Genomic DNA, 27,527 nt, shown 5'->3' with positions numbered 1-27,527 from the left:
GACACCACAGAAACCTCCCCCAGGCTGTGGCTAAGCCATGTCTGCGAAACATCCATTCTTCCAGGAATTAAAGTCTTTCAAGGTTTGTAGGAGAGCTTCTGTGAAGTCTGCAAGGTAGGAGACGAGGTACTGCCGGAAGTAAAGCTGTGAGGTAGCTGCTGGGTAGCACAGTCGGTAGAACACTTGCTTGCGGAAGGCAAAGACCTGACTTTCCGGCGCACAGTTTTAATCTGCTAGGAAGTTTCTTATTAAGTATGGTTTGTGATTTGGGTGCTTACTCATTACATTTTGATTTTGTTTTGTTTACCAATAAATAGTCTAGAAAATGGTTGACTCATTCTGAATGCACCAGAGCAGCTAAAAGTCTGAGGAGTGTGTGGTCTCAAGAATCCAACGCAGATCAAGGCGAGGCTTGCCGTGGCTGGAGAACATTAAATTTTAACTGGCTCTTTGGAAACTTTTTCCAAAAGCAATGTGCGGCCTAACTCTGTTCGAGGGCAGCATGCATTATCTTGCTCCTCGGACCCCTTCATTCACAGAGGTTCAGAGTTACTTCTCTCCAACATAACATCACTGAAGTGGAAATTTTGACAGAAAGCGTCGCAAGCGAGCGAGATTTTGTGCCCCGAATGCCGCTTATCTTTTAACAATTTACCATTTCGCTTTAAAAGTGTACTTTTTCCGGTGACCTTTGTTGTGCAGTGATCATAAAGCACAAAGCCAGACGCTGCGTGTTGCGGACCTAGACTTTAGTGTCAGTTCCTTTTTACACGGCCAGCTCAAAGCGGCTCTCTCCCGTGTTGGTGAATCAAACAAACTCTTCGTTCATGTCTCCAAACTTCAAACATTGTATATAGAGAAGCTTCATACGTCAATTCCACGTGTACAAAGTCTCAGACATGGCTATAAATGAATACCCCATCAACGACGGGTTTCTCAGCTAGTGATTTAAATAGTAAAATACGATACAAGTAGGTTCTTTCAAAAATTTAACTGTTGCATACTTTATATTATTTAAATAATAAGAAGTGTGGAATTGTTTGGACAAAAGAAATACAACTAAATGTGGAATACATCTTAAAGAGGAGTCCTTAGAGACGGAGCACAAGCTCGTATCAGGGAAGGGTGGAGAAGGAAACCGGCTGTGTCCTTTAGAAGGAACCATCCCAGCATTTGCCTCAAGCGATTTAGGGACATCAAGGAAAACTTAAATCAGGATGGCTAGACGCGAGTTTGAACCGTCGTCGTCCAATGCGCTACCCAGCACAGTGAATGTATTTTAAGATTGAGTACTTACAAATTCATGGAAGCTGGAACGTAGGTGCTGAAACATGTTTCTGTGATCAAAATAGAGATGGGGTAAACGTATCGCCAAACAACAAACCTTTGTTGCAAACACGTATAAAAAGGACGAGCTCTAACATTCGTGTAGAAGATTGAGTTAAATTTGTTCAAGAAACGACATATGGCATGCAGAGTTCTTACAACAGTGACGTAATAATTTTTGGTCTGCTGGCATTAACCATATTTCTACTAAACTGAAACCAGATTTTGAAAGGGCTCTACAACACGAAAATAATGTAAAATCATGGTGAATCTGTGATTTCCGACTATAGACATTATGGAAAAACAAGGGCGATGTACTTGAGGACAATATTATGGAAATTGAAGAGGATGTAGATGAAGATGAAATGGGAGATATGATACTGCGTGAAGAGTTTGACAGAGCACTGAAAGACCTGAGTCGAAACAAGGCCCCGGGAACAGACAACATTCCATTAGAACTACTGACAGCCTTGGGAGAGCCAGTCCTGACAAAACTCTACCATCTGGTGAGAAAAATGCATGAGACAGGCGAAATACCCTCAGATTTCAAGAAGAATATAATAATTCCAATCCCAAAGAAAGCAGGCGCTGACAGATGTGAAAATTACCGAACTATCAGTTTAATAAGTCACAGCTGCAAAATACTAACGCGAATTCTTTACATACGAATGGAAAAACTGGTAGAAGCCGACCTTGGGGAAGATCAGTTTGGATTCCGTAGAAATATGGGGACACTTGAGGCAATACTGACCCTACGACTTATTTTAGAAGCTAGATTAAGAAAAGGCAAACCTAGTTTCTAGCATTTGTAGACTTAGAGAAAGCTTTTGACAATGTTTACTGAAATAATCTCTTTCAAATTCTGAAGGTGGCAGGAGTAAATTACAGGGAGCGAAAGGCTATTTACAATTTGTAAGAAAGCAGATGGCAGTTATAAGAGTCGAGGGACATGAAAAGGAAGCAGTGGTTGGGAAGGGAGTGAGACAGGATTGTAGCCTCTCCCCGATGTTGTTCAAGCAAGCAGTGAAGGAAACAAAAGAAGAATTCGGAGTAGGTTTTAAAATCCATGGAGAAGAAATAAAAACTTTAAGGTTCGCCGATGACATTGTAATTCTGTCAGAGACAGCAAAGGACTTGGAAGAGCAGTTGAGGGGAATGGACAGTGTCTTGAAAGGAGGGTATAAGATGAACATCAACGAAAGCAAAACGAGGATAATGGAATGTAGTCGAATTAAGTCGGGTAATGCTGAGGGAATTATATTAGGAAGTGAGACACTTAAAGTAGTAAAGGAGTTTTGCTATCTGGGGAGCAAAATAACTGATGATGGTCGAAGTAGAGAGGATATAAAATGTAGACTGGCAATGGCAAGGAAAGTGTTTCTGAAGAAGAGAAATTTGTTAACATCGAGTATAGATTTAAGTGTCAGGAAGTCGTTTCTCAAAGTATATGTATGGAGTGTAGCCATGTATGGAAGTGAAAGATGGACGATAACTAGTTTGGACAAGAAGAGAATAGAAGGTTTCGAAATGTGGTGCTACAGAAGAATGCTGAAGATTAGATGGGTAGATCACATAATTAATGATGAAGTATTGAATGGAATTGGGGAGAAGAGGAGTATGTGGCACAACTTGACAAAAAGGAGGGACCGGTTAGTAGGACACATTCTGAGGCATCAAGGGATCACAAATTTAGCATTGGAGGGCAGCGTGGAGGGCAAAAATCGTAGAGGGAGACCATGAGATGAATACACTAAGCAGATTCAGAAGGATGTAGGCTGCAGTAGGTACTGGGAGATGAAGAAACTTGCACAGTATAGAGTAGCGTGGAGAGCTGCATCAAACCAGTCTCAGGACTGTAGACGACAACAACAACAAGGTCACTTGTGGGAACTTGTGGCACAGCTCAAAGTTATCTTGCGGTGCGGTATCTATTTCCAGACACCTAAATAAAGAGCACAGAGGCGTCAACGATGGCCGCCAAAGAGTTCTCACCTGCGTGCGTGTGTATGACTCAGGAGGCGGATGGAGTCGCAGATACTGTTGGCTCAGACTCAGGCACGTGAACGCTCTGATTTACGGATTGCCCTGCTGCTCGGCTTCCGACAAAAGCGCGCTTTCCGCCAAGGAGGCCGGTGCCCGGCCGAGCCCGCTGACGCTAACGCGACCAGCGATTTGCAATTACGAGCTATTAAACAAGGCGTCCATCACGCGGGCGGTGCAATCGGTTCAGAGGACTGTGACCTCCGTTTGCCGGGCGCTGCCATGCACAGACGGCTATTCTAAATATACGGTTGTATAACGGCGCTCCTCTTTAAGATTACGGCTGGCAAAATTTATGGTCGGTGCATTTTGACAAACGCCCGATGACCACCTTAAATTAGCAGTCACGAAGCTGCCGACAGACACACGCACCGACAGACACACATACACACACACAACGCACGCGTGCAACAAAAGTGCGTGGGAAATCGCACGCATGCAGCGCCCGCTGGTGCCTGCCGGCGACGGCACATTAAAATCGCGCGATATACCGCAGGGCGCAGCGACGTGTCGGCTGATTTACGAGCCGCGCGAATCACGTCGTATGCGCCATCCCAGAGTGCCGAAAATACTCGTCCTGCACCCGCTTTTAAACCTATGGATTTCAACATTCGTTCTTATGGCCGGCGGGGAAAAAGACCAGGCTACTCTAAGGAACTGCATTATTTCACCGTGACAACGAGGAATTTTCTGCTCCCAACTTGCTACCAGTTTGTTGTAGGAGCCATTTATTTGCTGTTTACTTCATTCCTTTCTTTGAGAGTGAGCTGAGAGCCGTTGGAATACTGTTTTCCAGACGTGCAATAGCACGGCGATGGTCCAAAAAGTAACTAGAATTCCTGCAGATGGATGTTCACTGACACTAGTATAGTCTATAGAAAAGTATCGTCGTGGGACGAGCGCAAGTAACTTAAAAATTCTTTGTTAAGTTCCCCATATGGCGTAAGGAATAGCATTTCTCTTTAAATGTGGATAACTGCAAGGTGATGCATATATATCAAGAAGGAAGAAACCCGAAACTATTAGATTATATAAGATTAGTGGTGAACAATTTGAGCCCGTCACATCATGTAACTATTTATGGATAATACTAAGAAGCGAAGCCACATGGGACGAAAGCTTAGATCCAATAGTACGGAAGACAAATGGAAGACATAGATTTGTTGAAAGAGTTCTTGCAGAGTAAAGGGGATCTATAAAAGAAAATGTGTACAGGACACTAGTACGGGCAGTTCCAGAGCACTATTCCACGAGCGGTCTAAGGCGCTGCAGTCATGTACTGTGCGGCTGGCCCCGGCGGAGGTTCGAGTCCTCCCTCGGGCATGGGTGTGTGTGTCTGTCCGTGGGATAATTTAGGTTAAGTGGTGTGTAAGCTTAGAGACTGATGACCTTAGCAGTTAAGTCCCATAAGATTTCACACACATCTGAACATTTTGAGCACTATTCCAGAGTTTAGAGCAGGGCAGAGGGCTGTCCTCGAAATGCTTTTCTGATTTTCGCGTCCAGCTAGCCCTACAATAGAAGTTTCATACGTATATTTTCTTCGACATAAAAGTTTTCTGGGTGTGGTACCGTGTCATAATATATAAAACTACTGCTGCTGGAGAAAAACCACGGTTGCAGTAGCCTTCTTCTGGATCTACTGGTGCGTTCTAGCTACGCAGTGTCCCTTATATTTGGTTGTTACTGTTCACTGCGCATGCCATTACGTCATAATTAAAAAAAAATAGTTCGTTTCATTGGTCACTTAAGGAAGAAGGAGAGGGAACTTTATTTTGATAGATTATTGCGTTGGAGGGGGAACGTAACCTCTTTTGTCTATTGGCTCTTGTGTTATGTGCCATGATAGGTGGCCACAGTCGAATGAGAAGTTGGCTGCTGTTTACCAAATGCCGGACGTCGGCCGCTGCGGCGGCAGTTACTCGCCGGTAGTGCTCGTGCCTCGTGTTGACAGTGCGGTCTGTTGGGCTCTGATTGCTGGCAGCCAAGATGGGGCAAGCCTGATTCCATCCTCCCTATTCATGTTATTAGGGTTTTAAGTATTTCGATGCCCTCTCTGATTTTGCGCTTCGTCGTAACCGGCTGCTTGGCCAACACACAGGCTTCGCTGAATTTTATTTCTTTTCCGCAGTCTTGCTGATGTTCTGCCACTGCAGATTCGTTATGTTGCCCTAGATGAATATAGCGCTCGTGTTCCCGAACGCGCGTTGCTATTGGCCTGCCAGTCTCGCCGATGTATGCCTCTCCACATTCGCATTCCACATTGTAAACGCCTGCAGCGTGTAATGCATCCACCTTGCCCTTAGTGGAGCCTAGCACGTCCTGGATCCTACGACTACTATGTAAGACAGGCTGCACCCCAACGTGGCGAAGGTGTTTGCCTATTCGGTCAGTAACATTTTTCACATAAGGTAAGCGCACTACTGGCTGCAGTTTGTTTATTTCTTGCTTATCCTTCTTACTTGTGTTGGTCGACAAAGCTGTGTGGATCGACTTATGGCTGTAGCCATTGGCTAGAAACGTTGTGCGTAGCCTTTTAAGTTCAGGTGTAATGTATGTTTTGAGCATCACTTGGGCGCTGCGCGCCGATTGCCAAAGAACGGATGATCGAGTTCTTCTCCGCTGGATGGTGGTAGGATTAGGAGTGCAGATACCTGTCTGAATGTGTAAGCTTGCGATGTACTCTGTGCCCCAGTGTGCCCTCTTCTGTCCTGTATACTTCGACGTCTAGAAATGGAATTGCACCATTCTTCCCTACTTCGAGCATGAGATGTATCTTCCCGCGCCTCTTGTTCAGGCGTGTACAAGGTGGAATGCGAATGTGGAGAGGCAAACATCGGCGAGACTCACAGGCCAATAGCAACGCGCGTTCGGGAACACGAGCGCTATATTCGTCTAGGGCAACATGCCGAGGAAATTAGATTAGGAAACGAGACCCTTAAAGTAGTAGATGGGTTCTGTTGTCTGGGCAGCAAAATAACTGATGATGGTCGAAGAACAGAGGATATAAAATGCAGACTGGCAATGGCAAGAAAACCATTTTTGAAGAAAAGAAATTTATTAACATGGAATTTAGCATTGGAGGGCAGCGTGAAGGGTAAAAATTGTAGAGGGAGACCAAGAGATGAATACACTAAGCAGATTCAGAAGGATGTAGGTTGCAGTAAGTACTGGGAGATGAAGAAGCTTGCACAGGATAGAGTAGCATGGAGAGCTGCATCAAACCAGTCTCAGGACTGAAGACCACAACAACAGTAGATTTAAGAGTTAGGAAGTCTTTTCTGAAGATATGTTTCTGGAGTGTACCCATGTATGGAAGTGTAACATGAAAGATAAACAGATAAAAAAGGTTTTGAAATGTGATGCTATAGAAGAATGTTGAAGATTACATGGATCGATCACGTAACTAATGAAGAAGTACTGGACAGAAATTTGTTGCACAACTTGACCAAAAGAAGGGGTCGATTGACAGGACATATTCTGCGACTTCGAGGGATCACCAATTTAGTACTGCAGTGAAGTGTGGGAGTGAAAATGTAGAGGGAGACCAGGAGACGAATACAGTAAGCAGATCCAGGAAGATGTAGGTTGCAGTAGTTGCTCGAAGATGAAGAGGCTCGACAGGATAGAGTAGATCAAACCAGTCTTCGGACTGAAGACCACAACAGTAGCAACAACAACATGAACAAGTGTCGGAGTGCCATCGTACCAGGTAGTGTGGGATCATAGAGCGTTAGAGATGGGAGTTTGTTCAGAAGCAAAGGAAACAGATGGAAAAAAAAATATTTTCGCTCTAGTGCCACTGAGGACTTATTGAAACATCCCCTTAGAAAAATTAAGAATGACAGTGCTGGTAAACCTCTTACGTTATTTGATTTTTAAACGGCTTAGCAAAACTGAACGTACTCAGACATTTCTCTCTTTACTAATTCTGATCAACACTAAACTCACACAATATTTTTAGCGCAACACAATCTGACTTTCAATAATCCTCACAAAAGAATGGCCCTGACTAACAATAACCTATACCTTTCATTAATCACTTACCTCACAAAAATCTTCGTTACTCTAACTACTGCAATACAGAGAGCGCCAATACTGCCAGCTAAATAAAAGATTTTAACTACTGAAGGCACTAACTACTGATAGGCATAGGTAGCGAATGAAAGAATTTGGTAGAGAATAAACAATGTATTTACCTTGATAGTGTTCAAAAGTCATCATATATATATATATATATATATATATATATATATATATATATATATATATATATATATATATATATCAGTTCATGATATACAGTACAAATTTACTCTTTCTGATGGAAACACGTCCAGATCGTCCGCTCTCAAAACTCCGCCATCTGTCTCCCCACATCCACCACTGCTGGCGGCTCACCTCCAACTGCACAACGCTACGCACTGTTCACGTCCAACTGCCCAACAATGCAATAGCGAATATTCCAACAATGCAAACCAGCCACAGACTGCACACAGCACAGTCAGTGATTTTCGTACAGAGCGCTACGTGGCGTTACCAACATAAAAACCTAAACAGCCTACTTACATTATTTCATTCAGTACTTTAGAGTTTGGAGGCAGGATGTTCGACAGTGAAGGGTAAAATATTTTGGATTTGGTAATAAATGACTTTGACGTTTAGTTGGAATGTAGAGGATACGTTTAAGGTCACACAGCAAGTACGGTAAAGTTTTCATCGAGTGACACTCGTCCTGCCTCTTATTAAAGTTTCCATTTCTACGGGTTATTGCTTTCTGCTGGTGCAGACGCCAGTGGCCGGCTGACGATCGTGGGGCCGCTGCGGCTCATCGACTCCGTGGCGGGGGCGGCCGTCCCCGCTACCCTATCGGAAGGGGGCGGAGCCGAGTCGGACTCTCGAAATGCCGGCGAGCGGCCTTTAGAATGGGACAGGGCGGCCGGACGCCGAAAAATCATTCGATCCGGCTCGTTTAATGGAGAGAGCAGAGAATAGAGGCGAGGCAGGGCGTAGCGATGCGGGCTCGGCAGCCAAATGTCGGCGGCTCGTACAAAGGTCGCAGACACCTGATGACGGCCAACCGCCTGCCCCCGAAACGTTCAGACCGTACTCGTTTCCACCTCCACCTCGGCACAATATTACTTATTTCAGTCTTCGTATCGAAGTGGAGTACACATACACTACTGGCCATTAAAATTGCTACACCAAGAAGAAATGCGGATGATAAACGGGTATTCATTGGACAAATATATTATACTAGGACTGACATGTGATTACATTTTCACGCAATTTGGGTGCATAGATCCTGAGAAATCAGTACCCAGAACAACCACCTCTGGCCTTAACAAAGGCCTTGATACGCCTGGGCATTGAGTCAAACACAGCTTGCATGGCGTGTACAGGTGCAGCTGCCCATGCAGCTTCAACATGATACCACAGTTCATCAAGAGTAGTGACTGGCGTATTGAGACGAGCAAGTTGCTCGGCAACCATTGACCAATTGGTGAGAGATCTGGAGAATGTGCTGGCCAGGGCAGCAGTCAAACATTTTCTGTATCCATAAAGGCCCGTACATGACCTGCAACATGCGGTCGTGCATTATCCTGCTGATATGTAGGGTTTCGCAGGGATCTAATGAATGGTAGAGCCACGGGCCGCAACACATCTGAAATGTAACGTCCACTGTCCAAAGTGCCGTCATTGCCAACAAGAGGTGACCGAGACGTGTAACCAATGGCACCCTATACCATCACGCCGGGTGATACGCCAGTATATCGAAGACGAATACACGCTCCCAATGTGCGTTCACCGCGATGTGGCCAAACACGGATGCGACCATCATGATGCTGTAAACAGAATCTGGATTCATGCGAAAAAATGACGTTTTGCCATTCGTGCACCCAGGTTCGTCGTTGAGTATACCATCGCAGGCGCTCCTGTCTGTGATGCAGCGTCAAGGGTAACCGCAGCCATGGTCTCCGAGCTGATTGTCCATGCTGCTGCAAACGTCGTCGAACTGTTCGTGCAGATGGTTGTTGTCTTGCAAAAGTCCTCATCTGTTGACTCAGGGATCGAGACGTGGCTGCACGATCCGTTACAGATATACGGATAAAATGCCTGTCATCTCGACTGCTAGTGATACGAGGCCGTTGTGATCCAGCACGGCGTTCCGTGTTACCCTCCTGATCCCACCGATTCCGTATTCTGCTAACAGTTATTGGATCTCGACAAATGCGAACAGCAATGTCGCGATACGATAAACCGCAATCGCGATAGGCTACAATCCGACCTTTATCAAAGTCGGAAACGTGATGGTACGCATTTCTCCTCCTTACACGAGGCATCACAACAACGTTTCACCAGGCACCTCCGGTCAACTGCTGTTTTGGTATGAGAAATCGGTTGGAAACTTTCCTCGTGTCAGCACGTTGTAGGTGTCGCCAATGGCGCCAACCTTGTGTGAATGCTCTGAAAAGCTAATCATTTTCATATCACAGCATCTTCTTCCTGTCGGTTAAATTTCGCGTCTGTAGCACGTCATCTTCATGGTGTAGCAATTTTAATGGCCAGTAGTGTACCTTATGGCAAGTCGAAAAGTTCGCGGCCTGTCACGGAGATAGTGTCGTTATCAAACGAATTTTAATTTTGCGATTGTAAATGTTGCTATATAAAGAAAATCACGTATCAGCCAGATATTCAAATAATTTTGTGCGAGGGGCGCTCAATAAGCAAGGTAACACCTTTTCTTCTCGGATAGTTTCGATAGAAAAAATACGGTATTTGCTGTGGGACATCGTGAGATATTCCTGCTTCGGCTCCTATAGATTCATGAAGTTCCGCTAAATGACAGCGCTATATGTAGCTTTCAAAGTGGCGTCCGTAACAGAGGCGCGTTCCAAGCACAGTTCTGCCAGTGAGTTTCTTTTGGCAGTAAACCAGAGCATTGCAGACATTTACATTGCGCTTGCAGAATTTCTACGGAGACCTGGCAGTGAACAAGAACACGGTGACTCGTTGGGCGAGACGTCTGCCATCATCGCAACATGGTCCCGCTTGCCAGCCTGCAGCACACAGCCGCGACTCCTGCAATGTTGGACGGTGCGGACACTCTCGTTTGAGATGATCGACGGACCAAACACCTCTCTGCACGACTGGACGTCTCTGTTGGTAGTGCCGACACACTCAGCCACCATCTGGAGTACTCAGAGATGTGTGCCGGCTGGTTTCTTCGCTGCCTAATAGAAGACAATGAAGATCCACGAATGATCATCTGTGCAGAACTTCTTGCGCGTTACGTTGGCTCCAGCGTGTACCAGTAGACTGGTACCATGTGGGCAATCTGACCCTCCCAGTAAGGTGGCATAAGGTCATCATATTCAACAGAGGTTATATTGAAAAATAGGGTTTTGTAGCCAGGACGAGGAGTAATATGGTATACTGCAATCCTGAGTAAAACCAACCTGCTTTAAGAAAAGAAAGTGTTACATTATTTAATGAAGGCCCTTCGCACGTTTTCGAATGAATAAATTAGAACATGGTTCCGTTGTAATATTTGAGGTTGGAAGCTCATCCAAATGCGGTGAAATTGAGTTATGAACGGCTGTGACCTATTTTTCAGTCTTTGGAATTACGATGTCAAGAGACGGCGCATAGCTGAGTACAGTGCCGTTCCTTAAAAAAAAAAAAATGGCTCTGAGCACTATGGGACTCAACATCTTAGGTCATAAGTCCCCGAGAACTTAGAACTACTTAAACCTAACTACCCTAAGGACATCACACACACCCATGCCCGAGGCAGGATTCGAACCTGCGACCGTAGCAGTCCCGCGGTTCCGGACTGCAGCGCCAGAACCGCTAGACCACCGCGGCCGGCAGTGCCGTTCCTTCTCGCCGTGCATTCAGACTCTCTCTTAGTTGGCTCGCACAATCTTTGTTTGGCGACGCAATCGATGCATTTTCTGTGCCAGATCTTCTTTCAATGGATATAAGAAAGAGATTCATGCTTTATGCTTTGTGTTGTTGTGCCATAGAAATATAACACTCTGAATCTTATTAGATAGAGCTATACTGTCCTGGGTTAAAAATGAACTGATTTTGAGATCTCTATATCTCGTCTGATCACGAAATGTTGTCCAGTGAACAGCTTGTACATGGGAATGTTAATGAGACAGCAGTCGAGGTCGTAAAGCAAGGCAACGCTGATTGTTTTTCTCCACCTGTGAACATGTTTGTCTACAATTTCATAAACTACTCTTGTAAAGAAATTTAACTGTAGACTACAATTATTTTCTTTTAGCTTCAAATTTTTCTTTCGCATTGCTTTCTTAGAGAATTTGTTTTCATCGTATGTGTCTATAATGTTGTGAATTTACTCTAACTCAGTTCTTTGAATTAAAAGAGTTCTGCTTAGTACAATCGAGAGTATATTCACGGCGTCCCTAAATTGTTATTACACACCTATAGGCTGTAGAAGGAATTCAGGCGATAAACTTTGAACTGACAGTTATTCCCATAAATTGTTCATTTCCACGATACAAGTAAAGCAAGATGGACACATGTCCTAGACATGGACCGTAATACTGATATCATGTTTCTCTGTAGAACAGACTAGCTGCGTTGAGCGTTTATGTAATACGAGGGGTATTCATGAAGTTTGCATTATGAACTCGAAAAAATTAAATTGCGTAATTAATTTTCTGGACATCCACAGTATCGTAACACACTGATAGACGAGCCTAACCAAATGGTGCAGCCTATTGATAAAATGGTGTATTGTGCGACAATTCGTTACCTATGTTAGACGAGGTAGAACGCTGCAGCAATCTATGTACGGCAACAATGCTCCACGGTATAAGACAGTCGCTAAGTGGCGCACACCTCACAGTGTGGTCAAACAAGTTTGAATGACGAAGAATGAAGTGGCAAACCACTTCTACAGAGTGAATCAGCTGTCCATACCTATGGGTTTTGTGCAACCCGTGATTTCTGCAAATACCACACCCAAGACTTTCACATTCTCTCACTCGCTGTTTACAAACTGTTAGTCCTACAGAAAAAATGAACAGGAACTTTTTGAAGGAAGTTTAATGTAGTTAAATTTCGTACTGGGATACGTTTTTGCTGGACGCCACGGTTTTCGAGTTATTCAAGGAAAACGCGTTTGATGATAACTTTTGTACGTTTTCAGGGTTGCCACACGTTTTCCCAAGTGAAACTCCGTGATATTTCTCTGATTTCCAGGCGAGTATTAGCATTTTCCCCCTGACATATTTTGAGATCTCAAGAGTACGTTAAGGCGTAAGTTGACAATCTGTCTTTGCCGCTACGATACAAGAAACAATAGTGCAAACGAGGAAATATCGAAACAAGACTTGCAAGCAGATTGCGTTTCTTGACGTGAGCAAAAACCTTAAGTACTAACATCAACGTCTTTGGCAATGAACGGTTTTTAGTTGGAGAAAGCAAGGTACGTGTGTTTCATTAAGACCACTGATGTATTTTATTTCAATACAACGAAAGCCTTTTTGTGACAAAAACATGCTTTTCCATGGAGTCGCAATGCGCATTTAAAATACCATCACTGATTTCAGAAATAACCTCAGAAAAAAGTAGGCCCCTTGAAAGAAGAGTAGAAGGCGGGGAAGAATTGTGTAAACCAACACTGTAGGTGAAAGCCAGTAAAATGTTGATTCACTATGTTCGTTATTGTCGGTTATTACCCACTGCATTATAGCTATTATTTTACAGGTATTGTGCGATTTTTATTTCAAGAAATGTATGAGTATACAGCGTGCAAACCACCAGCGACTGCTATAATTTTCTTCTTCTTATCACCCATACTTGCTAACATATAATCTACTTTTGAAGTGCTAAAATGTACTAGAAAAAATGCAATATCTATAAAACGCAACGCCGTACAACGTGCTTGCGGTGAGACATTCACAATTCCTGAAGTCCATCGTTCGTGGTCTCTAGTCTGCTGAGGAGCACTGCAGTTCTGAGTCCATCGATAAACCATGCATTACGCCGCACACAAACAGACGCGGCCTGCGGGCAGATCGGTGAGACTGGATCCTACAGGCAGGGCCTGCACATCAGTGGGGACCGAACAGCTTCAGATCGGCTGGGCCCGATTCATTATAGACACCCGCAGAAACAGCTACCGGTTTAGGCCCGTCGTGGAAATCCATTCGTGCGACCAGATGTTCACGAGCCACAGACAGCATGTTGATGAAATGATACCACGGTTATCAATCCAGGCAACAGGTAACTTGTTCAGATACTATGAGAATCAATAATAACAAGTATAGGTAGCAACTCACTGTAAAGATGGTTGCTGAGCTGCAGACAGGTACGTAGAAAAGACAATCTACATCTACATCTATACTCCGTAAGCCACCTGACGGTGTGTGGCGGAAGGTACCTTGAGTACCTCTACCGGTTCTCCCTTCTATTCCAGTCTCGTATTGTTCGTGGAAAGAAAGATTGTCGTTATGCCTCTGTGTGGGCTCTAATCTCTCTGATTTTATCCTCATGCTCTCTTCGCGAGATATACGTAGGAGGGAGCAATATACTGCTTGACTCCTCGGTGAAGGTATGTTCTCGAAACTTCAACAAAATCCCATACCGAGCTACTGAGCGTCTCTCTTGCAGAGTCTTCCACTGCAGTTATCTATCACCTCCGTAACGCTTTCGCGATTACTAAATGATCCTGTAACGAAATGCGATGCTCTCCGTTGGATCTTCTCCATCTCTTCTGTCAACCCTACGGATCCCACACTGGTGAGCAGTATGCAAGCAGTGGGCGAACAAGTGTACTGTAACGTATTTCCTTTGTTTTCGGATTGCATTTCCTTAGGATTCTTCCAATGAATCTCAGTCTGCCATCTGCTTTACCGATGATCAACTTTATATGATCATTCCATTTTAAATCACTCCTAATCCGTACTCCCAGCAGCTGAACTGCTATATTGTAGCTAAATGATAAAGGATCTTTCTTTCTGTGTATTAGCAGCACATTACACTTGTCTACATTAAGATTCAATTGCCATTCCCTGCACCATGCGTCAATTCGTTGCAGATCCTCCTGCATTTCAGTTCAATTTTCCATTGTTACAATATCTCTACCTACAACAGCATCATCCGCAAAAAACCTCAGTGAACTTCCGATGTTATCCACAAGGTCATTTATGTATATTGTGAATAGCAACGGTCCTACGACACTCCCCTGCGGCACACCTGAAATCACTCTTACTTCGGAAGACTTCCCTCCATTGAGAATTACATGCTGCGTTCTGTTATCTAGGAACTCTTCAATCCAATCACACAATTGGTCTGATAGTCCATATGCTCTTACTTTGTTCATTAAACGACTGTGGGGAACTGTATCGAACGCCTTGCGGAAGTCAAGAAACACGGCGTCTACCTGGGAACCCGTGTCTATGGCCCTCTGAGTCTTGTGGACGAATAGCGCGAGCTGGGTTTCACACGATAGTCTTTTTCGAAACCCTTGCTGACTCCTAAAGAGTGGATTTCTAGTCTCCAGAAAAGTTATTATACTCGAACATAATACGTGTTCCAAAATTCTACAACTAATCGACGTTAGAGATATAGGTCAATAGTTCTGCACATCTGTTCGACGTCCCTTTTTGAAAACGGTGATGACCTGTGCCCTTTTGCAATCTTTTGGAACGCTACGCTCCTCTAGAGACCTACGGTACACCGCTGCAAGAAGGGGGGCAAGTTCCTTCGCGTACTCTGTGTAAAATCGAACTGGTATCCCATCAGGTCCAGCGGCCTTTCCTCTTTAGAGCGATTTTAATTGTTTTTCTATCCCTCTGTCATCTATTTCGATATCTACCATTTTGGCATCTGTGCGACAATCTAGGGAAGGAACTACAGTGCAGTCTTCCTCTGTGAAACAGCTCTGGAAAAAGACATTTAATATTTCGGCCTTTAGCCTATCAACCTCTGTTTCAGTACCATTTTGGTCACAGAGTGTCTGGACATTTTGTTTTGATCCACCTACCGCTTTGACATAAGACCAGAATTTCTTAGGATTTTCTGCCAAGTCAGTACATAGAACTTTACTTTCGAATTCATTGAACGTCTCTCGCATAGCGCTCCTCACACTACATTTCGCTTCGTGTAATTTTTGTTTGTCTGCAAGGCTTTGGCTATGTTTATGTTTGCTGTGAAGTTCTCTTTGGTTCCGTAGCAGTTTTCTATTTCGGTTGTTGTACCACGCTGGCTCTTTTCCATCTCTTACTATCTTGCTTGGCACATACTCATCTAATGCATATTGTACGATGGTTTTCAACATTGTCCACGGATCCTCAACACTATCTGTACGTGAGATAAAACTCTTGTGTTGAGGCGTCCAGTGCTCTGAAATCTGCTTTTTGTCACTTTTGCTAAGCAGAAAAATCTTCCTATCTTTTTTAATATTTCTATTTACGGCTGAAATTATCGATGCTGTAACCGCTTTATGATCGTTGATTCTCTGTTCTGCGTTAACTATTTCAAATAGTTGCCGGCCGATGTGGCCGTACGGTTCTAGGCGCTTCAGTCAGGAACCGCGCTGCTGCTACGCTCGCAGGTTCGAATCCTGCCTCGGGCATGGATGTGTGTGATGTGCTTACGTTAGTTAGGTTTAAGTAGCTCTAAGTCTAGAGGACTGATGACCTCAGATGTTAAGTCCCATAGTGCTCAGAGCCATTTGAACCATTTTTTTTCCAAATAGTTCGGGTCTGTTTGTCACCAGAAGGTCTAAAATGTTCAAATAGTTCGGGTCTGTTTGTCAACAGAAGGTCTAAAATGTTATCGCCTCAAGTCGGTTCTCTGTTTAACTGCTCAAGGTAGTTTTCAGATAATGCACTTATAAAAATTTCACTTGATTCTTTGTCCCTGCCACCCGTTATAAACGTCTGCGTCTCCCAGTCTATATCTGGTAAATTAAAATCTCCACCCAGAACTATAACATGGTCGAGAAATCTACTCGAAATATTTTGCAAATTTTCCTTCAGGGGTTCTGTCACAACAGCTGCTGAGCCAGGGGGCCAATAGAGACATCCAATTACCATGTTTGAGCCTGCTTTAACCGTGACCTTCAGCCAAAGTATTTCACATTTCGGATCTCCGTCAATTTCCTTCTATACTATTCCACTTTTTATCGCTATAAAAACGCCCCCCACTTCACTGTCCAGCCTGTCTCCAAGCTGAGTTTAGAATTTCATTACTGTTTATACCTGGTTTCAGCCAATTTTCCGTCCCTAGTACTATGTGTGCATTGTGACCGTTTATTAATGCGAGCAGTTCTGGGACCTTTCTATAGACGCTCCTGCAGTTTACTATTTGTCATTCCCTGTTGCGTTTTGCCTACTGCTACCTTGTCGCGTCTCAGGAGGCATCTAGTAGGGCCCAGGGAGGGAATTCTCTAACTTAAAAAACCCACATATGCACTCCACACGTACTCCGCTACCGTTGTAGCCGCTTCCTGCGTGTAGTGCACGCCTGACCTATTCAGGGGGACCCTACATTTCTCCACCCGATAGCGGAGGTATAGAAATTTGCACCCCCAAATCTCTGCAGAATCGTCTGAGCCTCTGGTTTAATTCTTCCACTCGGCTCCAAACCAGAGGACCGCAATCGGTTCTGGGAACGACACTACAAATAGCTCAGATTCCACCCCGCGAGCGAGGCTTTTCGCCTTCACCAAATCCGCCAGCCGCCTGCATGAAATGAGGATGACCTCTGAACTCAGACGGCAGGGGTCATTGGTGCCGACATGAGCAACAATTTGCAGTCGGGTGCACCCAGTGCTCTCTATCGCCACCGGCAGGGCCTCCTCCACGTCTCGGATGAGACCCCCCGGCAAGCAGACAGAGTGAACACTGGCCTTCTTCCCCGACCTTTCCGCTATTTCCCTAAGGGGCCCCATCACCCGCCTAACGTTGGAGCTCCCAATCACTAATAAACCCCTCACCCCGTGTGCCTGCTCGGACCTTGCTGAAGGAGCGGCCACGTGTCCACTCACAGGCAGAGCGGGCGATGCCACACGGCCAGCCTCCACATTGACCTTCCGCCTCGTGCGCCGCGAACGCCGCTGAACCCGCCACTCCCCTTGGGGAGAGGGTGGCCCAACCGCGCCCGGTACCCGCGAAGATGTCTCGACAGCAGGGACCGTGGGTGAAGCATGTAACACCTGGGGTGTACCATGCGACGCACCAGGCTCCCCACTGCCGCTACACCCCGAGGCAGCAGCCTGAAGACGCCTGACCGCGGCCATCAGCACCTTTAGCTGCACACTCACAACTAAATTTTCAGCCATAGCTTTTGTCAGAAAACGAGAGCACACACACATCCACACAATCTCTCAGATACAACCCATGCACACACGACCGCCGTGTCCGGCCTCTGCGTAAACAGTCTCTGAGAATCATATCCAAACAAACGACTCCTCACGCCTCCCTACAGCTCGTCGACAGCTGCTACGCTAGCCGCAAGAAGTGGTGGCGGCACAGACTGCAAGCTGAGGGGAGTGATAGAAAGGGGCGAAGCAGTAGGAATGAGGGAAGGGGGAAGCGGCGCTCGTACTCAGCTGCACCCAACTGACACCTCAGTAAACAAACCATATCATCTACTGAGCCAAAGGTGAGATTTTTGCAAATTTCCCTCATACTTCCTTGATTTCCCTGACGTGTTTGAAATTCCCTGATATTTCCTGATTTCCAGAACTAGTGGAAATCCTGGTTTTGCTTGAATAATTCGAAAACTGTAGCCTCTACCGAAAAAGTGCCTCAGTACAAAATTTGACTACATTAAATTTCCTACACAAAGATCCTGTTTATTTTTTCTATAGGACAAATAGTTTGCAGGTAGCGAACATGAGAATCAGAAAATCTTGGACGTGATCTTTGAAGGCGTTGTGGGTTGCATAATACCCATAGATGGGGGGCAGCTGAGTCACCCCGTTTATAAGGTACCTGGAACGGCAGCTGATGTGAAGGCCCCAGTGTTTGAATCCTGGCTTGTCACAGTGGTGGTAAAAGCCAAGAAAGTTAAAATCAGTCATGACTCCGTTCCCGACGTCTTGCGCTGTATGTTCCCTGACTTCAGGAAGGCATTTGACACCGTCCCGCACCGCCGTCTAGTGAAAAAAAATACGACCTTACCGAGTATCGGACCAGATTTGCGACTGGATTCAGGACTTCCTTGCACGTAGAACTCAACACGTTGCTCTTAACGGAACGAAATCGACAGATGTAAAGGTAGTTTCTGAAGTATCGCAAGGAAGTGTTATAAGACCTTTACGGTTTACAGTGAATATAAGTAAGTTACCGTATTTCCGTAAAGGAGGACGCTGTTTTTACCCCAACCAGCGGCCATAGATTTGCCAAAGCATGTGCTCTCTTCCCATGTAACATACCAACCTCATTTATCTCCTTAAGACAGTTTGCAGATTATGCGATTGTCTGTAACAAAGTAGTAACGTCAGAAGACAGAGTAGATTTGCAGAATGACCTGCAGAGGATTGATGAATGATGCAGGTCTGGCAGCTGATCCTGAACGTAAATAAATGCAACGTATTGCGAGTACACGGGAAAATAAAGCCAGTACTCCACAACTAGACCATTAATGAGAAACTGCTGGAAACTACCGATGCTTGACTATTGTTCATCAGTTTGGGACCCTTACCCGTTAGCACTGATAAGAGAGAGAGAAAGATCCAAGGCTCGTTTAATCGGCAGGAGAGCGTTACAGAGATGATCAACAGACTCCAGTGGCAGACTCTACGACAAAGGCACTGTGCATCGCGGAGAAGTTTACTATTGACATTTCGAGAGACAACTTTCCGGGAAGAGTCGGCAAAACATATTACTTCATCCCACATACATCTCGCGAAATGACCGCAGTGAAAAAACTCGAAAAATTAAGCTAAAACACAGGCTTACCGACAATCATTCTTCCCGCGCGCTATTCGCGAGTGTAACAGGGAAAAGGGGCTCTGTTAGTGGTACCAGAAGCACCCTCCACCACACACAGTCAAGCGACGTGCGGAGTACTGATGTAGATACAGAGGAACTCAGTTACAGAGGCTGCTTCCGTGGGCTCTCGAATTTTGCCTCAAACCAAGTTCCCTGTATTCCGCTGACATGCCATCTGGTGACTTCTTTATATTTCCCCGGATAATGAAACCATAGCGTGACACCATTTGCAAAATAAGATCATTCCAGCGTTGGGAAATATGTGTCGCATTCAAGGATGAACATGGAGAGAAATGGACACCAAGTGTCACACTCACGTTTATTTTTTAGAATGGCAGTGAAAACCCCGTGACTGTGACTCGTAACGACGTATACTGCTTTGAAGGGGAACGTGGCTGTAACTACTGATGACGTTAGTTACTACTACAGTCGCCTCTACGAGTAATGACAGTAATACGACTTTACGACCTGATGTCAAACGACACCTTCTATATAGCACGTTCCTCACTGACACAATTATCACTTGCCATTTAGTCATCTAGTGATGGCTTTTATTGCCCTTAAGTCCTACATTGTGATGCTATTTTATGTACTGAGTATTTAAACAGTCCCACACCGTGAAGATAATTTATGTTAACCGCACTAATTAGTTAAGAAAATTGGTTAAAATGGCTCTGAGCACTATGGGACTTAACTTCTGAGGCCATCAGTCCCCTACAACTTAGAACTACTTAAACCTAACTAACCTAAGGACATCACACACATCCATGCCCGAGGCAGGACTCGAACCTGCGACCGTAGCGATCGCGCGGTTCCAGACTGTAGCTCCTAGAACCGCTCGGCCACCCCGACCGGCCTAATTAAGAAAATACTGAACATGAGTGTACCATGTGCAAACATCATCATATTGAAGATTAGTTGCCCCAGCTGCTCTGTACGCGAAATGCAGTACGTTACAATTACTCTTGAGAAAATCACAAACACGTTTCAAGAAAATCTCTTGGCATCACTAATTCAAATTATTTTACAGAAAGGACGAGCCCCGTCTGCCTTCAGTGCCTTGGAAGGACGACGAAAGAATGACGATCCTGGAGTACCCAGCTGTTGCATGCGCAGCAACTACAGAATTCTGGAGACCCGTAGAAGGAGCCCAACACACAGAAGAAGTGTGGGTGATTAGAACCTTGGTACGGTAATGAACATAATGCTTTAAGTCGGCACTGCTAAAGAAAAAATTTAACAGAGTTCTGTCTACTGAGGAAATTCAATGTAAAAGTCTGTCGTACAGACAAAAAATGTGTAATTCACTAGGAATGTACGAGGGCTACTTTTTGTCCTCCTCCGATCGGTGGCGAAATTAAAACAACAGTGAAAATCCGGTGAAGCTCTGCGCAGTTCTGACGCGCACTGTCTCTAGTATTCCCATCTACTGCGCCAAGTTACACTTTTCAGTTCCGAGAATATAGTGAGCCTAGAACAACAGTGTTTCCCGTCAAGTGCAAAGTGCCTGCTGAGGGATTTAGACTGATTTCATGTCTCCCACATAATGCAGCTGCCGTGCGTTTCCTTCTTCATGACAATTTTCGGTCGCACATTGTAGGGGTAACGAAAATCTCCTCTGCTTCAGCGTTTTCGATGTGAAGTGGTTTGATCACCCACCATATAGCCCGGACTTGGCTCCCTCTCTTTTACATCCTTCGCTCACACGAACCGCTGGCTATAAGGACAGCATTTTGACACAGTCAGTGAGCTGCAGGCCACAGTAGGGAACTGATAGAAGTTACTGGCGCTTGTCTTCTATGATGAGGTTATTAGAAAGTTGGTACCACACTACGACAAATGTCCATGTCGGAGCGGCGACTGTGTAGAGAAGTAGCGCTGGAAGGTGTAGCTAAAAGTCACAAAAAAAGCAGTTTCGATTTTAAACTGTAGTCTCCATTTCGCGACCGATCGGAGGTTGAAAAAAATTAGCACTCATAGCAACTATGGATTAAGAAAGCATGCGAAATACAAAGCAAAGGTTTATAATATTAAAGCGAAAATGGTTACAATAATGAAATACTTGCCAATTTTTGTACACCATTCATGGAATATTGCTGTAATAATTAATGAAAAAGAGAAACAAAATAGATGCAATATATTGGAAAACGTAGCTCTTCTGCACAACTCCGCAATAATGTTCCTCGCAGGGATGCTAGTCACACGAGGTATGCAGAAAGCATCTGCGAAATTTCGAAGTAGCAGGAAGCTGTGAGGACAACTCGTGAGCTGCGCCCAGTGAGACTGTTAATAATCTTTTTGGATACTGATGCTCTTCTTTCTTTATGTGCTTGCTGACAAAAATTGGTGAGGTGTTCCGTCTTATACGGACATTGTTTGTTGTTTTACTTTTTGTGCTGTCTACAGTGAGACTTTTTATTTCTCAGTCTGAAAATTATTACAATACAGAATTTGAAAAACAGTAATATCAGAAATTGAGTCCGCCTTGATGCAAAACACCTTGTTATTCGTTTATTTCTTTATTATCCCAAACTAGTTTCGGCGACAAATATCACCATCATCAGTGTTTTTTTTTTTTAATCTTACAGCACTTTTTCAGCAATTACTGGCGCTGTTTGTGACAGCGCGACTGCTACGGTCGCAGGTTCGAATCCTGCCTCGGGCATGGATGTGTGTGATGTCCTTAGATTAGTTAGGTTTAAGTAGTTTTAAGTTCTAGGGGACTGATGACCACAGCTGTTAAGTCCCATAGTGCTCAGAGCCATTTGAACCATTTGTTTGTGACATATTTTCTGTGCTCTTTTTTTCTGTTGCCGTCTTTTTACTTAGCGAGCACCACGTCATCCATTCAGACAGTTCACAACTTTCCTGCAGATAAATAACATATCTCTGAATGGATGACATGATGTTCGCTAAGTAAAAATACGGCAACAGAAAAAAAGAGCACAGAAAATATGTCACATACAGCGCCAATAATTGCTTAAAACATGCTGTAACATGAAGAGTTCCAAGATAATATTACAGAATTTGAACTTCAACTTAAAGTTATTTACAATATCTGTATGAAGATGGCTCACCGGCCAATGACCTTCTTCAGTGCGGATGCACTCACATTGCCCGAACTCTTACGGGAATCGGTAGATTGACTGTCGCGAGTAATGAGAATAGTGGGCAGGGGCACTACAAATGTAGTGCGTGCACAGTAAGTTGGGAATGTGGGTCTCATGGGGAGCGTGCCAGAGGTAAGTCCCTGCAGTCGCAATGTCTTCTGTGTCCTCGGTGGCGCAGACGGATAGAGCGTCTCCCATGTAAGCAAGAGATCCCGGGTTCGAGTCCCGGTCAGGGCGCACATTTTCAAAGGTCCCCCTTGATATTTATCAACGCCTGTAAGCAGCTAAAGGTCTGGATTTCATTGTAATTTCGTCCTTCGAGGGCTGCAAGATCAACAATGGTATCTGTTCTTTCGGATATGTCCGAAAGAACAGATACCATCTTAATATAAAATCACAGCACGTTGCTAGTTCCTGCAGTGGCTCTAGGGAAGCCACATATAAGGTAGACTGTTAAAGACATACATTAAAATGTTCATAAGCAGATACCCATTCATTGTGCCATAATCATGGCGTTTTACGGAAAACGGATTGCCATGAATTCTTTAATAGACCATTCGCAGCATTAACTATTAGATTCAAGGCAATGAGTTTCCGATTTGTGGTCGTAGGATTTGAAATACAGTAGGATTATGACGCAGCCGTTGCCGGAATTACTGAGACATCGTTTGGAGCAGTTTAAAGCCGCGAGACCAAAAGTCGCGGTTGGAGTTGTCTTACTTGATGACTTATCATGTAGGAAACCCGAATGTTGTGCTAGATATCTCGTGTGGCGCGAGTGCAAACACAGTATTTGGGCAACCTATTATAGGCAAGGGTGTTGTGGGTGCAGCTACTCAAGTCGTGAGTTAAGCGACCTGCATCACTTTAAGTCCCAACAACATATAAATTAAATTTTTTTGCTAAATTAACCTTTATTAGCATCATAAGCGACGAGTACACCAAGAAACTGAGAAAAAGCAAAGAACAGATTATTTTGTGGAGGTAGTTCGCTTTGGAACGACTTGGTCATACAGTTATCAACCTCTCATCATTTCCTGTGGAAACAAGCTCAGAAAGACTTCTACGGGAGATTCACGGTATACATCAACATTTGGTCAGATCTCTTCACAGAAGTCATGCACAGATGCTAATTTGTGCGATGTAGACCATGTTGTAATGTTTATCATGGCAGGCTCATCTTCACTGTCGCCATCAACATTGTCATGAACTGCGTTTTCAAAGAGTGGTTCAGGACCTGGCAAAGGAGTTGAAGTTCCCGATGTACCATACTTGCCGGACGGAGAACATTCACACAAGCATCCCCAGGGTCAGTTTCTGCCTCGGATGTCTCTGATACAAATCACTCGGGATTTCTTTTTCTAAAAGACGGAAATTTCGATCGTGCATGACGTCTCGAAACATCCATGAACTCATAATACCTAAAACGAATTATAGTCCTAAATAACAATAAACAAGCGGGCATAAAATTTAATAAATTTACAACGAATTACAAAATTAATTATGAAAGTACATACAGCCCCAGTGGTTCTCTGTCGAAACCATTTATCAAGCACTAGTACAAACTGAAATATGCCGTAAGTGACTTGGATGAACTTGCTTTCACTGTCAGTGACCTGCTCAGTATGAACACTACGCAAAAATCTCACGTCAAGGAAATGTTGTTGTGGTCTTCAGTCCTGAGACTGGTTTGATGCAGCTCTCCATGCTACTCTATCCTGTGCAAGCTTCTTCATCTCCCAGTACGTACTGCAGCCTACATCCTTCTGAATCTGCTTAGTGTATTCATCTCTTGGTCTCCCTCTACGATTTTTACCCTCCACTCTGCCCTCCAATACTAAATTGGTGATCCCTTGATGCCGCAGAACATGTCCTACCAACCGATCCCTTCTTCTAGTCAAGTTGTGCCATAAACTCCTCTTCTCCCCAATTCTATTCAATACCTCCTCATTAGTTATGTGATCTATCCATCTAATCTTCAGCATTCTTCTGTAGCACTACATTTCAAAAGCTTCTATTCTCTTCTTGTCCAAACTATTTATCGTCCATGTTTCACTTCCATACAAATACTTTCAGAAACGACATCCTGACACTTAAATCTATACTCGATGTTCACAAATTTCTCTTCTTCAGAAACGCTTTCCTTGCCATTGCCAGTCTACTTTTTATATCCTCTCTACTTCGACCATCATCAGTTATTTTGCTCCCCAAATAGCAAAACTCCTTTACTACTTTAAGTGTCTCATTTCCTAATCTAATTCCCTCAGCATCACCCGCCTTAATTCGACTACATTCCATGATCCTCGTTTTGCTTTTGTTGATGTTCATCTTATACCCTCCTTTCAGGACACTGTTCATTCCGTTCAACTGCTCTTCCAAGTCCTTTGCTGCCTCTGACAGAATTACAATGTCATCGGCGAACCTCAAAGTTTTTATTTCTTCTCCATGGATTTTAATACCTACTCCGAATTTTTCTTTTGTTTCCTTTACTGCTTGCTCAATATACAGATTGAGTAACATCGGGGATAGGCTACAACCCTGTCTCACTCCCTTTCCAACCACTGCTTCCCTTTCACGTCCCTCGACTCTTATAACTGCCATCTGGTTTCTGTGCAAATTGTGAATAACGTTACAAAAATTTGCAGACACAAGTCTCCTACAGTCACGTAGCATACACTCCACGGCGACTGTTGCTCTGAGTACTGTAAGCGACTGCTGCACTGCATTACTATCGTGGAAGTAACTCGGTGTACCGCGTGCAGTCTGTCTTGCGGCAACACTGATAGTTTTACGCGGAAGGCACTGATATCTAAAAAAAATAATAATAATAAACTGGTGGTTTGAAGCAGAAACTAGTGGGACTGAATGGATTAACGGGGGGTGATAGTTGGCGCAGGATGTATGGGTTGCATTACGTCGGAGATTACACACGAAATCGGGTTTCCGATGTGGACGGCTGCTAGGTCGGATGTTGAAGGTTGCGGAGACTGTGTTTCCACTCGCGTAAAACCAGCGCGCACGATTACCACAAATGCAACAGAACCATAAGGGTTGATCCCGAGCGTCTCCTGCGAGTCACATCTCTGTCGATTTGAGTGTGGGGCGCTATGGACCCATTTCTGCCAGGGCTATACGGAGACAAAGACACCGCAAAGGTTTCGGCAGCCGATGACCGACTCATTTCTCCTTGCCCTCCCAGTCCTTTAACTCATTCGCGGTAAAATTAATCCTGCATCGAACGAAACTGCGGCTGAACCCAATTCTTTTATACAGTAGAGTAAAGTTGAAACTGATTCTCAGTTCCTCATTAATAAGTGAAACAGACTCTACAGTTTTGTCTCCAGACCCTCTGAGAGTCCATCCTGGATGAAGAGGGGGGCATTTCTGTTAACTAGCGGCGAATTCTTATAAGCACGCCTACCATTCTACCGAGGGAGCCTTCATCCAATCTGCTATAGGCGAAGCTGTCGGCCGGCACCGTAAAAGGTAACGAGTTTACACGGAATCCAATCGCAGGAAGATCAACGCCCTTCTGTTCTATTTTCGGAAATGCGTGGGACAACGGCGGAGGCTGTAAGTGAGGAAACCTGGGTACTGATGAGCCCTTGTAACTAAAGAGATGCAGTTCATCTCGGAAACACGGTAACATATCTCCCGAGACAGACTCTCTCTTATCACCACGGCAAGACGAAGATGGGCTGTCGGCAGCAGCTAAACGTAGAAACAGAACATGGCTCTCCCCAGCAGGCGGTTACATTTGGTTCTCACAAAAGAACACATGGCAAGTCTGGCTGATCAGAGAGCTAGTAACTGTCAGCATTCTGTAAAAAACAAATAGTGAAGTGCATTTTCTTATAATAGGTATTTGCAAAGGCAAGTAATGCAACTGATACTTGCATAATATGCGTGCTGACCAGATAAATCCCTCCTGTTATCATTAGTGTTATTTATGCTCTTCCCACAGCTGCATCAAACCAGTCTTCGGACAGAAGACTAAGGCTACAGCAAAAATTTCGCTTAAGATACGTCATCTTCGCATTGGACTTTAACTTCGTTCCTACTTACAATTCTTACCATCTATCATGATTTACATTTAGCGGTCGGAGGGCTTTACACCGAGCAATTACCTGATGTGAATATTCTGGTTTTGTTTTTTATCGAAATGGTCACCACATCTAAGGCACCGAAATTAGTACCAGCGATTTGTTAATACATTCGTTTAAAAAAAACCCTTTCACACACAAAATAATCTTCACATGTTTACCAACACTGAATAAATTGTGTCGCGAGTTTGAATACTGTCACTGCAGCCCACTGTTTGTCTGGAAAACTAATGTGACCCACCATGCATGTGAGTCCGACTCCATTAATCAGCATCGTTCGCTAAGTGCTTTGAAACGGAGAACCCTTAGGCTCCAATGGATCCTGGTGTAGTAACGGCGTGACCTCGTCTAACATGCAGTTATCATACCCGTGAGAGTTTTGAGCAACTCGCGCTGAGAAGGAGTTCAGTAGTGTTTTGTACTGTACGGCGTACTTGAACGACACTTTATTCAGTACCACTAAACCCCGGATTCCTTATGAATCGATCTCCCATGAATCACATACATTCAGACGTCCAATTATTTTACAGTGTGTTAAATATTTGAAAACCATCCCATTCCATGGTGGCGGATTAGAACAGCAACTTTATTAAAAGTTGATGGTAAAAACAGGCCTAGGTTGCACATTTGTAATTTATTTATTACTCATTTCGGAGGACAAAGCTATAAATGGTCATATTCCACGCTATCAAGATGTCTATCTTTTCGTTGCCCAAATAACGCTTATTTATTCTTGATTTCCAGTATATTCTGCTGTGGTGTTCCATTCGATGTGACATATGCTGTTGGAATTAATTTTAACGTACCGTATGGCACTGGCATTAATTTTTACGCGAGTTCCTAAGTTTATGCTTTATCTCTTCTCCGAATTTTTGCTACCATATCACCTTGGTCGTATGTACTTTGTCCTCCCTGCGTACTTTCAGATTATCTGATGAAGCCCCATCCGATCGAAACGCGTA

The 27,527-nt window shown here is 44.3% G+C and overlaps 1 long non-coding RNA gene across 4 annotated transcripts in view; it reads left to right on the top strand.

Annotated features, from left to right (window-relative positions):
- The window catches only part of LOC126100608 (uncharacterized), an 807,357-nt gene that overhangs the window by 598,705 nt on the left and 181,125 nt on the right, over nt 1–27,527 (top strand). For 3 of the 4 annotated variants that reach the window (XR_007522190.1, XR_007522187.1, XR_007522188.1), the window contains one exon: nt 20,383–20,539. The exons of the other annotated variant lie outside the window; for it this stretch is intronic. This is a non-coding gene — a long non-coding RNA (uncharacterized LOC126100608). The remainder of the gene's footprint in view (nt 1–20,382; nt 20,540–27,527) is intronic. 4 annotated transcript variants of the gene reach the window in all.

Source organism: Schistocerca cancellata, chromosome 9, assembly GCF_023864275.1.
Source record: "Schistocerca cancellata isolate TAMUIC-IGC-003103 chromosome 9, iqSchCanc2.1, whole genome shotgun sequence".
Taxonomy (NCBI): domain Eukaryota; kingdom Metazoa; phylum Arthropoda; class Insecta; order Orthoptera; family Acrididae; genus Schistocerca; species Schistocerca cancellata.
Note: the sequence above shows the minus strand (reverse complement) of the source record. Positions and strands in the feature narration are given on the sequence as shown.